General features: G+C 44.5%; 1 protein-coding gene and 1 non-coding gene across 3 annotated transcripts in view; both read left to right on the top strand.

Moving 5' to 3' along the window:
• Positions 1–940: 940 nt before the first annotated feature.
• Positions 941–1012, top strand: trnaa-cgc (transfer RNA alanine (anticodon CGC)). Its single transcript has one exon. It is a non-coding gene; the product is annotated as a tRNA-Ala (tRNA).
• Positions 1013–3199: 2187 nt separating this feature from the next.
• The window catches only part of cdh11 (cadherin 11, type 2, OB-cadherin (osteoblast)), a 95169-nt gene continuing 84293 nt past the window's right edge, over positions 3200–14075 (top strand). Inside the window, exon 1 of one of the 2 annotated variants that reach the window (XM_069658081.1) lies at positions 3200–3697. The gene's annotated coding sequence lies outside the window, so the exon portion shown is untranslated. Of the gene's footprint in view, positions 3698–10526; positions 10607–14075 lie in introns of those variants that run through there. The other variant, XM_069658083.1, reaches the window with a different exon arrangement.

The raw sequence follows: 14075 nt of genomic DNA, 5'->3' as shown, positions 1-14075 counted from the left end.
GACATCGACAGTAAGTAATCATAAACTGAATGTGTGTTCCTGGCCCTGCTGGGAAGTACAGCAAGCATCTTGCAATTTATGATTTTAATTCAACATATGATACAACTTGAGTTTTAAATAAACCTCATGGTTGTTTTATAGGGTGTTTTTATCTAAACGTAAATTGCCCCCACAAACATTCCCCAGAAGAAATCCCAGTTTAAAAATTGAAGACCTAATGTTTTCTGCTCTGGTCGTTTTCTGGGGTGAAAATTGGAGGAACACTTTTATCCTCACTCAGCACCAGGGAGAAAGGTAAGTGTGCACATAAAAGCTTTAAAAACCATGAAATCCATCCGTCTTTGAAGAGGAGAAACAAATCAATTCCTCTTTTTTTTTAGCGTTGTCTCGCAGTGCCTTGAACTGGCAGCGTTATATAAGAAAACATGAGGACAAGTTAGCATGCATTAACAATTTTGAGCACATGCAAAAATGGCTAATTTATTGAAACTAATTTTAATCCGTGTGCGTAGCAGACAGCCTGAAATAAAGAGACTGTGCAAAGGGGGCTGCAGTTGTTTACGTGTTCATTCATAATGGCCAAAAATACCCTCTAATTACATTTGACAACCTGCCCTTTATCTTAATCTAATTATGTCATTTTGCATCCAAAGTAATAAAGGCTTGCTGGATGCCATAATGAAAATGTGTATTATCAGCCACTGTTCCCCAATGAATGAAAGCTCCTGCTGTCCGTCTTGCAAATGAGCACTATATCAGAGCTTTTCAAACCTCTGCCATTAACGGGCAAAAATACATTCAGAGACTGACACAAAGGACTGCTTTTGGCTTTGAGCCGTTAAAAAGTGACATAAGACCTCATTACTTTGTCAAATTTCCCAATGTGGTTCACAGTTGAGATCCAGTTGTTCTAGTGATGACTCCATGAAAGGTGACGTATGGGGATGTAGCTCAGTGGTAGAGCGCATGCTTCGCATGTATGAGGTCCTGGGTTCAATCCCCAGCATCTCCATGTCTTGCTTTGTACAACCACTTATCTCAGGTTGAATTACTATAACATCTGCATGATTTTCACACTATTTACAGGTTGAATTGTTAGTCAGAGATCTAGTAACAGCGCATCCTGCTTGTTCACAGTATCAAACACTTTGTAAAGCCAGTGACTTCACTGTGTAGACAAGAGGACTTCTGAGAAGCTGCTAGAAGGGACATAGCTAAATAAGTCACCCACATTTAAAGCCAGTTTCATCATAAGCAAAAAACAACTTGGTTTGGCAAGTAAAGATCATGGGCTGGGTTTAAAGGGCTTCTTTCTTAAGGCTAGGACAGCTCTGGAGTGCATTGGGAGCCAAATGGATACAGTCCACACTATATAACTGCACTTCTAATCCAGCCAGTGATGTTTGATGCAGGCCGTACCATGCAGGCCTTGCCACTGTCCATTTACAGAAAAAAAAAAGTACGATAGTGGTCCACTAAATAAAATGAGCTTCAAATTGCGGTGACGTTTATTCATCCATCCAATCAGATCTCCATACAAAGACTTTGTTGATCCATGTATCGTTTGCTTCCTCCAGTTTTAGGACATTCGCTGAACGACTGATGCCGATGCTCGTCTTAAAGCTCCTGTGAGGAATTTTTCGGTTTGTGTTGATTTTGGCGACCCATGGACAAAGTGGTACCTCTTATGTCTTTGCTGATCTTGTCCTGTAAGATCAAATCTCATCCTGCTTTCTTTTAACATGTAAACGCTGTGAATCTTTGCTGTGGAAAATATTTTAAAAAAGGCTGATTTAGCGGCCTCGTCTGACACCTACAGTGGTTACAGACATTAAAAATAACTAAAGATATAATCAGTGTCGTTGCTGATGGTCTTGTTTGCATTTGTAGCTCATATAGAGGCATCAGTGTTAATTTCAGTCTGTTTCATAACCAGCGAAAAACTCCTTATAGCAGCTTTAAACCATGACAGCTCATCTCTAATTGTAACATACATTTGTTCAGTGTGGGTCTATCTATCTTGGAATTGTTACAATGCATTATCGACAAAAATTGGTTTGCTTCTTCTTCCAGTTGTTGTGCTAAGCTAGCTGAAACATGTAAAGACATTTTCTCTTTATAGAGCATATTGATGCAAAACTAATATCTAATATCTATGTCCTATGAAAGTCTAGATGTTTGAATTAATTATTTATTCTAATTGCATTTAACAAACGTCAATAATGCACAAGTCCAGTTGCATTTTAACCCCGTTAAGCCACTTTATTTTCTAACACCGGAGGCAGCAAACGCTACAGGAGTTTTTCATTCCTTGCAAGATAGGGCTGCTTGCACAGTACGCATATTTAAGGCACTAACCCTGCATTAAAACAATCATTCAAGCTCTGTATGTCTGCAACACTCCTACAAGACATCGATGCAGAGCGTCATAAATCATCTGTTTCACCTGACTGAAATGTTGATGATATTTTCTTTCTTTTCCAACAGTTCCTCCTCTTCCATCACTGGCCGGGAGGTATTTTAAACGGGACCCGTTAATCAGCCAATCACCTCTCAGGAAGAAGGCTCTTCCACAGCCGCCCCTCCCTCCGCACTTCCCTCCCCTTCTCTCATTGGCTGCCTGCGAGATTCTAAATGTGCTCCGGCAGCGGTTGGACGCTGCTCTCGGCCAATCAGGGAAGAGCAACTGTTGCATTCGTTTAGCCCCTCTACTGCAGGGCTCCTTCTGCTGCAGCCCCTCAGTCTGGATGTGACAGCGTGCTGTGTCACTATAACAAACAACTTGGCAATAAATATAGCTGATTTTTACAAACACTATATGATACATCCACATTTACATATATTTTTTTTACTGTTGTTTATAATATTCTGTCACATCTGTGGGTGTCAGAAGTGTTTTTTTTATTGCTTTTAAATTGTTATTTGTTCTCTGTGGTGCAGAAACATATTCCCACAGCCCCATGACAGGATATTTAAATAGTATCCAAATATTGTACGATCATTATAGAAAGCAGGGGAGTACAGAGAGAAGAGAAAGTCAGAGCAGTGAGAGAGGGTTACTTTAGTTTCCAACGCCCTCCATCGGCAGCGACATCTCTCTCTCTCTCTCCTCACTCTCTCTCCTCTCTCTCTCTCTCTCCGTGCTGCCGTCGCGCGCCCCGCTCAGCTTCCCTCACTCCGCTTCCGAGGCTCGTGGAGGGAGGACGGATAAACGGCGCTGGTGGTGCGGTCACCGGATTTTGATACCCGAAGGAAAAAGAAGGAAGGAGGGAGGGATGCTACGGTGATTCCCCCTCTTTTTCTCTCCTGACACCCACCTCCTCAGCACTCTTCATCATCACTTCAATCTTGGAACCTTGTCAAGACGCTCTACTGCTGTTTTTTTTTTCTATCCATCAGTGACAAGCGTTGGTTGGTTTGGGGTTTTTTTGTGCCTCTGCGCTCCAGCGGATAAAAAACAGGAGAGGGAACATTTTAGGGTTTGAGGAGAACCGACTTACTGGCTCTTCTTTTATTTTTTTTATCACCCTCCTCTTCTCCAAGCGCACCCAAACAGAGCTTTCAATCTGTGGATGTGTTGGACATCTGAGAGAAGAAGCAACACTACTTGAGAGAAGTGATCGTTTCTGCTGGCTTGTATGTATTGGGGAAATTTCCTTGGAGAGACGGGCTGCGCGCGGAGTCTCTCACTTCCAAGGTAAGGACCGCTTGAGTTAGAGGACTGGGATTTCAACACAGTCCCATTCATCTTTTTTTCCTTCCCTCCCCTCTTGTTTCTTTACTGTCCGCGCGTCTCCTTCTGCAGAGGCTTTAATGAGCGTAAAACAGGCGAGAGAGAGAGAAGTGAGATGTTTCGGGTTCCCGGGATGCTGAGGGGAAAATTGTGGCTCGCCTCTGGATGAATCCTGCGTTGTCATACGAACACTGCATATACATATTAAAAAGGTCACCGTGAGAGGATGTCGGACTTGGTTATTGTTTCAGCGAATACCGGATAAGGCACGAAAAGCCCACAGAGCCTTTGCGCATTAGGGATGGCAACAGAATCTGTAGACTTGTGTGTGTTTGTTGAGCTGCTGGCTGTGACAGAGGAGACTTTATTCGCTCTTCTGGTCCGCTGGAGGACGGTTGGATTGAACACAGACTGTTATTTCTTTCACATTTCAAGCGCAGTGTGCATCGGCGTGTGTTTGCACATTTGCGCGTTTGGTGTGTGCGCCTGCAAGAGTGCATTTGCGACAGGCGAATGTGTGTGCGTGCGTGTGTGTGTCTGGCCACGTATAGTGAGAGGCTAATCTCAGCGAAGGCTGCCTTTCGCTGCCTCGGTGCCTCCCGGCGTCTCCGCGTAACGGCGACGCACAACTTTTCTCTGGATCCCCGTCAACAGAAGCTTGATGGATGTTTATCCGTTGGATCCGATCATTCAAAAAGCAATCACGGCATAACTCAAGACAAAAAAAATAGTGATTACTTTTAGGAGTGTCAGCTTTATGTGCATTTACTTGGAGTGTAGGCCTCTTTCATCCAGAAAGCGTTATTTATACAGGTTAAACTTTGAACCGCAGCATCTTTCATGTCCTCCTCTCTTGGTCTTACTGCTCTCTTCAGGGTTCATTATCACTTTGTGGAATTAAGATCTTAAAATGTGAGCCCCTAAAGACTCCTTAGTATCCAGTCCATTTGAATACTTCCACCAGAGCTGCGTCCTTGTCCTTTTCCGCGTGCGCCAGCGCCGGTGAAACTGCATAAAAATTGCATACAGATCACTTGCCCGTAGGCTCACTCAGGCTCATTCTGCGCTCAATTAGGTCCCTGCGTTGGGCTTATTGCCCCTGTAGGGCCACATTACATCTTTTTTTGGGGGGTTTTAATTGTTGCACAGACAGCCACTGACATCCAGCTGTAACGGCTCTTTGCTGGTGGAGTCTCACAGCGTGCTGGTTTGACAGGAATAACTATGGCTGGATGAAGCTGCAGCTCAGAGTAAAGTGAGATATCGGGTATAATTTTGGGCAGCTGCAATTCTGCTGCGTTTTCAATGGGGGAGTATAGAGAGAGACTGTAGGGCTGTGCAGTCTTTGGTATTCATGGCACAGCTCAAGATTGCTGCTCTCAAGCAAGCAATAATCTCTCCTCTCCCTCTCCAAGTCTCCCCTCCTTCTGTCTCCCACACTGTTGCTGCTGTGAAATGTCTCCCCTCTCCTCTCCTCTACCTCTCTCCCTCTCTCTGTACTTTTCCCGTCTTGTGGGAGCCATTGAGAAAATCATTTCGCTGTTGTTGTATTTTATTCGACAGGGGGGTTTGTTCGGATACCAGCCAGGCTTCTTTGCTTGCTTGGTCGGTTTGCAGAGCTGTTTTCTTGCAGTGCTTTAAAAAAAAAAAAAAAGTCTGCAGTCAACAATAAAAAGGTTCACAGAGAGAAATCCTTGAGAGGTACCAGCTCCACTTTGTTAAATGGGAAAAAAAGGGTTTGTAACTTTCTTGTGTTACATCCTCACAGACTCAAATCTTTCTTTGACTCCCCCCTCTTGTTTCCAGCGTCGCAGCTTTGTGGCTTTTCTCCACATCTCCTTATTATGTGGCTACATGTTTATTTTTTGCCCCTTTGCATTTTGCTAATTAGCCTACAGAGCAGTCGACACTGCAGAGACGAAAAGCAGAATTCCCCTTTTTTCCGTCGTCGTCTCTGTGAGTTTACATTGCGGTTCAGCCGCCACAACAAAAGAAAGTCCCTCATTCCTCCCGGTGTTGCTTCATGTATCCGCTCTTTGACTGCGGGGCTTAACATCAGAGCCTCCTCCACAAAAAAAAAAACCTTCCAAAGCATCACCACTGTTTGTGCTTTTGGACGTTGGCTCCATTCCCTAATTAAGTCTTTTAGCTGCTATTTCAGTCGCAGTAATTCAGTTTGGACGGACGGAGGAGGAATGAGGGGAACATGAGGGCAGGAGGAGGGGGAAAAAAAGAGCATGACTCCCATCAAGAGTACGAGGGGGAGGAAGAGGCGAGGAGGGCAGCGTGACTCCCATCAGCAGTCTCGCTGCTTGATGAGAGCCACCGCAGCCAGACACTGCTTGTCTTCACTTTGCTATCTCAGGAGTGAACACTCATAGCACCCCCTCCGCCCTTTTGCAGCTCCCACGATAGTCTAGGTTTTCAGTCTGGGGAAGTGATTGCACACTTAAAAAAAAAAAGCAAGACAGACGCACACAGAATCCCCCTTGTAGCAGTACATCTTTGTGCCGGTACATACGGAGAAAACCTGGCTCGGGTGACACATGAAAGCCGCGCGAGGTATCCGATTCTTCACTGATGTTCAGCCCAAGAAATCAAGCAACACGGCATTGTGAGTCTTCCGCTTGGTGGCCGCGTTTCTTATAATTTGCAGAGATATAATTAAACCTGTGAACGTGCACGCTTCATAAGTGGCGTTTGAAAAGACACAACTAGGCCAGCGAAGGCTGTTGTATTCAACTTAAGCTGCACACTCAAGCGAAGGTTACAGAGCGCTTTGTGTTTGTGACGGCTTTCTTATGATGCATAATAGCGTTGAGTCACCTGATCTCGGGCGACTGAAAAATCAGCGACAAACAAAAACAGGCGTTAGTTGTAGTGCTGTCAAGTCCTCCTAAAGAGACATGTCTGCGCTTTGTGTTTCAGCAAAGGAGCTTCATATTTGAAGTCTTTACCTTAAGTGACTTTTGTAGACAAGATATGCAGAGAGGATGTGCTTATGTGGTGTTTTTTTACTTGTAGATTCCATCCAAAGTTCTTGAAATGTGCAGGACTGAATTCAGAAGAAAAAAACTGCTCTCCTACTGGAATGACTTTAAAGGCAGTTGACTCCAAAACACTGCTGACGTAGCTCACCAGGGAGGCGGCGGGAGAGACGGATTAATTTATAACACTGTAATCGTTATATTTATATTTGATTAGCCGCCAGCTGCTCCTTCTCATAAGTCGTGGAACTGTGAAGTAGTGTCTTTGAATCTGTTAAAGGGGGAGATTAAAGGAAGAGAGATGGAGGAAGAGAGAAGTGACGGAGAGAGGAGTGAAGAGGTGGAGGGGTGAGTGAGAGGTACTAGACCTTTTCTTGGTGACGACAGAGGGAGCTGTTGGGCTTTGCTGCTGCGACGACGTCTGCCCTGCTCTCTCTTTTTTTTTCTCCTCTCCCTTCTTTCTTTTCGATGCTTTCCAAATCTCGCCCTCTGTGTTTCTCCCTCCCTCTCTCTCGCTCACCCTTCCTCTCCGTCTCTCTCTCTCTCTCTCTCTCTCGGTTAGAGGGTCAGTCGGAGAGATGGAGAGGTAGTTAGGCTCCCCAGGGATGCAGGATTCAATCTGCAGGCCCCAAACACACACACACACACCACGCACACACACACACAAAAGTCGAGTCTGTCTGAATAAGCATGTCCACAGACTGGCTTCTGTTACCCTCAGATTCGCATTACCTCCCGCAGAGAGAGGGGGAGAGAAGGGGGGAAAGAAGTATAGAAAGAGGGGAGGCGTTGAGGGAGAGTCGGGTTGGTTTTTCACTTTTGCCTTTGCGCTAGCTTGTTTTGCTTCCCCCGTCCCTGGGTGCATGGGTTCGATGATAAAGTTGGTACAACGGTTTTCGGCCTCCTGTCTCTCTTTTACTGAGTTTTAACCCTCCTGCATAAATCTCATAAATCTCTTTCCTCCTGTCTTCCTCTCCTCGTCTCCAACACTGACGGGAAGCCAGGTAGATGTTACAGTGATTTATAATTTCCTGTGGCAGTACGTGATGGGATTATAACTCTAATCTCCGGCCTCAACGAGATTAAATGACGGACGCAGTAATTAGTGTTTCTGACCTTTAATCTCTTTGCGTGCCCTCGAGAGGAAAAAAAAAGACGGGGGGTGGTGGGCGATGTGTCTGCGTTTAAGGAGGGGGTGAAGTGGGAGGGTGGAGAAATGATTTCCTGGGTATCGGTGCATGAGAGGAGGAGTGAGACAGCACAGGTGGTTCTCTGCTGTTGACACAGTTTCATGGCTGTATAATGTTCGGGGGTTTAGTTTTCTTGGCCTTTAAGCGCCGAGCTTGTATGTTTCTTTTCCTTGCGCTCATGTGGTTTCACTTAGTGCTGCTGTGTTCTGCATTCCAGCAGCATTGGAAGTTCGAGACCATGAAGTGGAGACGCTGATTTAGACACAAGTTCAACACATGACAAACAAGGATTTTTGAAATGAATCGATGTAGTCGGATCTTATTCCATTCTTTTAGTCAAACATTTGCGCTGGACAGACATCATGAGCTACTCTTAAGTTCATTAAGTTTGTGATGCTTTCAATCCACACGAGAAGAAAAGCCAGTGAGTCGAGAAGAACTAGAGTTAACTCGCATTTCCTCAATCAAGCTCTGCACTGCAAGTTTCTTAGCAAGTTTCTTCTTTCTAGCTTTTATTAAAATGATCTTTAGTAATCATCATTCACATGATTTGTTTCTCTAAAACAAACATACCACCTAAATTACACGAGTAAAAACACTGAATTGAAGCAATTTTAGCTTAAAAGGGGGGCATTATGCTAATAACATGTATGCAGGGATTCCACAGGGAACGTATTTAGAGCTCCTGCTGCATCCTCAAAACAGTTTGAGAGGAGCATGCCCATTCAATAACCTTAAAGGGGGGGTGTTATGCTAATTTCAAGCTTCATATTACCCTCTATGATACCTGTGGAGTAGCTTAGCATAATTCACAGTTTAAAAAACTCCTCATTTTTCTCACGCTGGTGCTCTGTGCAGGCTCTCAAACAGCCTCTGCCTGAAACGACTCAGTCAGCTCTGTCCCTTTAAGAAACCCCGCCCCCTACAAGCCCGCTTTCTTCTGATTGGCCAGCTCTCCTAAAGCCTGCTGAGGCTGCACTTTGTGACATAGTGAAGAAACAACTGTGTGAAACCTGGCGTTCACACCAGCCTGCAGACTGAGCTGAGAAGCCTGGGGATTACTCCAACATACTTTGACCTACAGATTTGAAACTTCACCCACATTTAGTCTGAACTTTCAACATTGTAACATTATATATATGTCTTAAAATGTGAAACAGCATAATACCCCCTCTTTAAAAATCTGTGACTCTACAATGCCTTTTTGCTGGGCCTCTGGTTGGCTGGGGCTAAGCTGCGGCAAACTTTAGCATTCTTGCTAACCAAAGTCTTTCATTCAGTTGAATTACAGTTAAAAAACAAGGGTGAAGCGACTTAAAGCACTAAAAAAAAGTTGGCTGATATTGTCTTATTGCTTGGTATTCAAGTGCTGATGGAAAATTTCGGTAAATGGGAACTTCAAGGACGTACATGAGACTCATTTGGGCTGATAAAGGAGTTTGCTGTGGCTCTGAACTGTAGTCGAACCCTGTTATTATATATTGAAGAGCTCAACCTGTTAGGTACAGCCCTAAAGCTACGCTATAAACCTCATTCCAAGTATGATGAGTGGCTTTAAAGAGAATAATTTCCTATCTTTGTTCCCATATTTTGAGGGTGTTTCCTGTCTTCACAGAATGCATGCTGGGAGATAATCTTGTCACCCTTAAAAAGGACAGAGGAAGTTTACTAATTGAACGTAAAGCTAAAGTGTGTGTCCGTTTTATTACATAATTTCGGGCCAAGAAACAATCCGGCAATTCATGAATATGTCCCGTGCTCTTATTACTTGATGAAGAAAGTCACATTGAAGTCATTTAAAGTAGTCTCAAGGATAAACTGGATGGACGCAAAGAACTGAAGGACTTGGGCGAGAAGAAAACAGCTCTGCAAGTAATACCAGACAACAGCAAGGACAACACTTAGAGCAATTAAATAAGGAACATGTGGAGGCAGAGAAACACTCAATTAAATGTGGACTTTTTCAACCTGATTTGCTTTTTTATCACCTCTCACGCAGCCTTTCAAATTAAAAGCTTTATCAGTTGTTCTGCAGGAGCAGGCTGCATATTGCTCTACAGTCGCCGTGACCTTTTCCGCCGCACGCGAGACAGAGCGGGGAACAGACGGCGTGGATTTACCGCCCGGCGACGAGGCCGTGCTGTAATTGCGATAACGGCTGGAACCTGGATCAATGTTAATTCGGGATTAACGAGCGATTTCATCGATCGGGCTATTGATGATCAGAACGCAGCGTTGACAGGGGCATTGATCGGATTAGAATGAGAATTGATTGCTTCAGATAGGCGGCGATATTGATTAGAGCACCTTGTGTTTTTGTGTGTGCGTGTGTGTAAACTTTCTCCTGCATGAACGCCTGCGTGTAAAGGCGAATGATTTGCAAACCGCAGGTGTTGAATGTATATTGTGCAGCACATCTATGTAATCCGGTGTAATTTGTTTTCTGTGACAGTCGTCGGGTACAGTCAGGTGGTTTGCGGTCTCATGACAACGGTCACATGAGAGAAAGAAAAGCAAGGTTGTTTTTTTTTACAGGCCAATTTTAACTGCATTTTTCGCTTTGGTGGACAGAATCCAGCAGGGAGAGCGGGAGACGGGAAAACAAGGAAGAAGAGGGAGGGAAGGGAAGGGACGTCTCGGATGTTAAATTCTCTGAATTCTGCAATCAATTTGCTGCAAAACGGCTCCACGTTAGGGTCAGTGATTATTTTGTGGGGTTTGTTTTAAAGCCAATTAATAATTCACAGCTGAGAGGCTCCTGGTTTGACGGGTTTTGTGTGGAGTACAGTGGAGCCAGCGAGGAAGAAAGGAAGAGAGGCGGGTTTAAGCGTGCGGGTCAAGGAGAGATTTAATGAGTCGTTTGCTTCTCATTATTCAGTATAATAATTAACAATGAGTGTGTGTGTGTGTGTGTGTGTGTGTGTGTGTATGTGTGTGTGTGTGTGTGTGTGTGTGTGGACCCACCAGTGAAGCCGTCCTTTACAGCTGTCTGCCCTCACTGTCTCTCTTTTCTACCGCCTGCTCTCCGCACTCTTCTTCGCTTTCTGCAACCAAACGTCGATTTGATTATTAATTTATCTCTTACATATTTTTGTCTAACATCACTCCGCTCACTTTAGTTCATAAAATGCACCAAAAAAGGCGAAAAAGGAGAAGAAAAAATGAGTTTATTCCCTCAAAAAGTTCAACAAATTATTGATTTTCAGTGTATTTTATATTTTATCAATCAGCTTACCTCACCCATGCTTTCTCTGTCTATCTCTCCCTCTCCTCGTTCCTCTCTGCTAAGCTTCCCAACATGTAAACTCAAACTCTCACACACTCTCTCTGTCACACACACACACAGGTCTGAGTGTGTATTTGCACACGTTGTGTTGTTGATTATCATAATTAACACGGTTATGTTAATTGTCGCCAGTTAATTTTGCTGATGGAACACATTTGTAAAGGTGAACTCTGTGGGCAGACGGCTTTTGCCTCAGGGTACACTGTGTGTGTGTGTGCGTGTGTGTGTTTCTGTTTGCATCCTATACATAAATGCATTCATATCATGCGAGCGTGCATGTGTTGTGTCCATGTTTGCAGCTGACAGATCGGCCTCCAACAGGTGCGTGTAAACCTGGAAACCAGAATGTATTTTGCGGCGCACGTGCTGACACAGACGGTGAAACCAGAATCAACCTGTCATAAGGCCCAAAAGAAAGCGACACACACACACACACGCACAAATATAGCCGTAGTGGTCAGCCAAAACAGTAAATGCTGCATGGAGCTTATCTGATTATGAGCAGGGTTGCATAGAGGACTCTGCATGATAGGGGGTGGATGAAGGGACAAGCAGATAAACACACTGATAGTTGATGAAAAAAAATGGCGTCCCGCTGGCTCACCGCTTTTAAAACCGTGTAGCTGTGACCTTGCACGGCCCGAAAACATTTGTCATCGGTCCCTCCCCTGCATATTTCTGTTTCTTTGTTTCAGCGACATTTAGGCCGCAAGAAAGTGAGGATTGAAATTAAATGACACGGTGCACGAAAAAGGACAGAAATAGCTGCATAATGAACATGCTGAACAAATAGCCGGAGGGCAGAACGCACGCAAATTGTTATGATGTGTGGTGTCCGATGTCGTGGTGAGAGGAGGGGGCTCTGGCGCCTATTTGTGAAAACATTCTCTCTGGAAATAAATGGCCTATAATCCCCGTGTTTGACGTCTGCTTTTCCCCCCCTAACCACACTATGTGGTTATCTTTAGCATCTTTCTATTGGGGTTCACAGCTCCTGAAGGAAAAGCATGCAGTGTGTTTTTCGTAGTGAGAGTTAAGGCTGGAACTTTAAAAATAACGTTTGTAGGTTGTGTTATTTCCAGAAATGTCACAAACATAGAGTCACGACAAGCGATTCTTCAAGCGACAGCCTGATTGTTTGTCCTGCCTGTCTGGAGAGTAGAGCTGGTTATGACAGTCTGTCTGCGAGCTCATTCTTTTCCGCTTGCGTTCTGGTACGAGTGGGTGTGAGGCAACAGGATTTTCTACCCATGATTCACCTGTGTTTTAAGGAGCTGCTGAGAGTTCGGGCGATGAGGATTCAGGTTTTTAGTCCATGTTTGGACAGCTAGGAGTTAAAAATGTCTATAGTTTCCCGCTCTATCTCGCGGCGTATATGCGTATCACTTTGATAAATATGAGAAGAGGCTTCTTAGTCACACATATTTTAATGTTTCAGAGTGCGTTTGTGCATTTCCTACATTAACCAGTCAGCGTGCTGGCAAGGCCTGCTCTTGATGTCAAAGTAATGCTTTGATCACGCTGGGACTTATCTCGTAGTTCTCATCCCCTCCTGTCTCTTTCTCTCTCCTCTTCCTCTCCACCCATTCCCATATCCTCTCTTCCTATCTTTACCTACTCCCCCGCTTCCTCACCTTCTCCCCACCACCTCCTCTTTTCTTTATTCATCGCCGCCGCGCTGTAGACGTAAAGAAGGCACATAAAATACTTCCAAAAATAACCCTGACTGTGAAAGATATGCTGATTTAATTCAGCCTTATTGATAGATATAAAACAGCTTTCACTTCATATCATGTTAGCTAAATTAAGCATCACAAGGAGGTGCGCAGACGATTCTCACACTCGGTACTTCTTACTAATGATGCACTCCATAAAAAACTCCAGACTGCTCGTATGAACGGAGCCGTCATCGATCCAGCTCTGCAGATACGAAGGTGTGCAACAAAGATAATAATGTTTCTGTCTTGTGTTTATCCTCGCACACTCTGCTGCCACAGAAGAGGCCTTGAGATTACGTAACTGCTGCCTTAATCCCACACTAAACACACAAACAGTGCACCCCTTTGCGAGCTCTGATGTGACGGCGTGGCGGCAGATGACGGCTCCGCCGCGTGCGCACACATACAGAGAGAAATCGAGATAACAGCGCAGCCTGATTCACACAAAAAGCCTGTTTCCTTTTCTACGAGACAGAGCATTACTGCAGGGTTGACCTCTTTACCATAATAACATGTCTCTTTCTGCGTACATGTGTCTCTTTATTTCCCTTTACTCCTGCTATCCCTCATGCTAACTCCCACACTCCCTTGTTTTGCATCTTTCCCTCTTCCTCTCCAGCCATTCTTCATCGACCGTGACACTTTTAACGGTTTAATATGATTGAATACGACTGCCGCTTCATCGTCGGACAGCATTAATTCCACTTTTTGCAATGCAAACGGCAGTATTTCTTTATCTCACCGTGACTCGGTCACTTTCAGGACATCTCTTTTTCTCACGTCCTGTACATTTTGTATTAGTATATCTGCTTTTTCTCCCCCCCTCTCTCTCTATTCGCTATCTTTTCTCCGTGTCTCTTCACCCAAATAGTGTCCATTTCTCAGGCTTTGTCCGGCTTTATCTCCTGCTTCCACTGCCTCTTTAGGTTTCAGTTGCAGCTGTGACTGCTGTGACCTTTTCGGTGAAAGGAGAAGCAGTGAACGACAGATACAGCCTCCTCTAGCACGGGCTAATTGTTATTTCACTATAGAAGGCCGTAGCTATATATATATATATGTGTGTGGAGAAAGGGCTGATACAAGGCAGATCACCAGCTGTCCAGACACTTTTTCACACTGACATGAATCCGTGTTTGAAATGTAATCAACACCTGACATTCA

Source organism: Semicossyphus pulcher, unplaced genomic scaffold, assembly GCF_022749685.1.
Source record: "Semicossyphus pulcher isolate SPU_LCO1_2020_fin unplaced genomic scaffold, fSemPul1.0.p SCAF_12, whole genome shotgun sequence".
NCBI classification, from domain to species: domain Eukaryota; kingdom Metazoa; phylum Chordata; class Actinopteri; order Labriformes; family Labridae; genus Semicossyphus; species Semicossyphus pulcher.
Note: the sequence above shows the minus strand (reverse complement) of the source record. Positions and strands in the feature narration are given on the sequence as shown.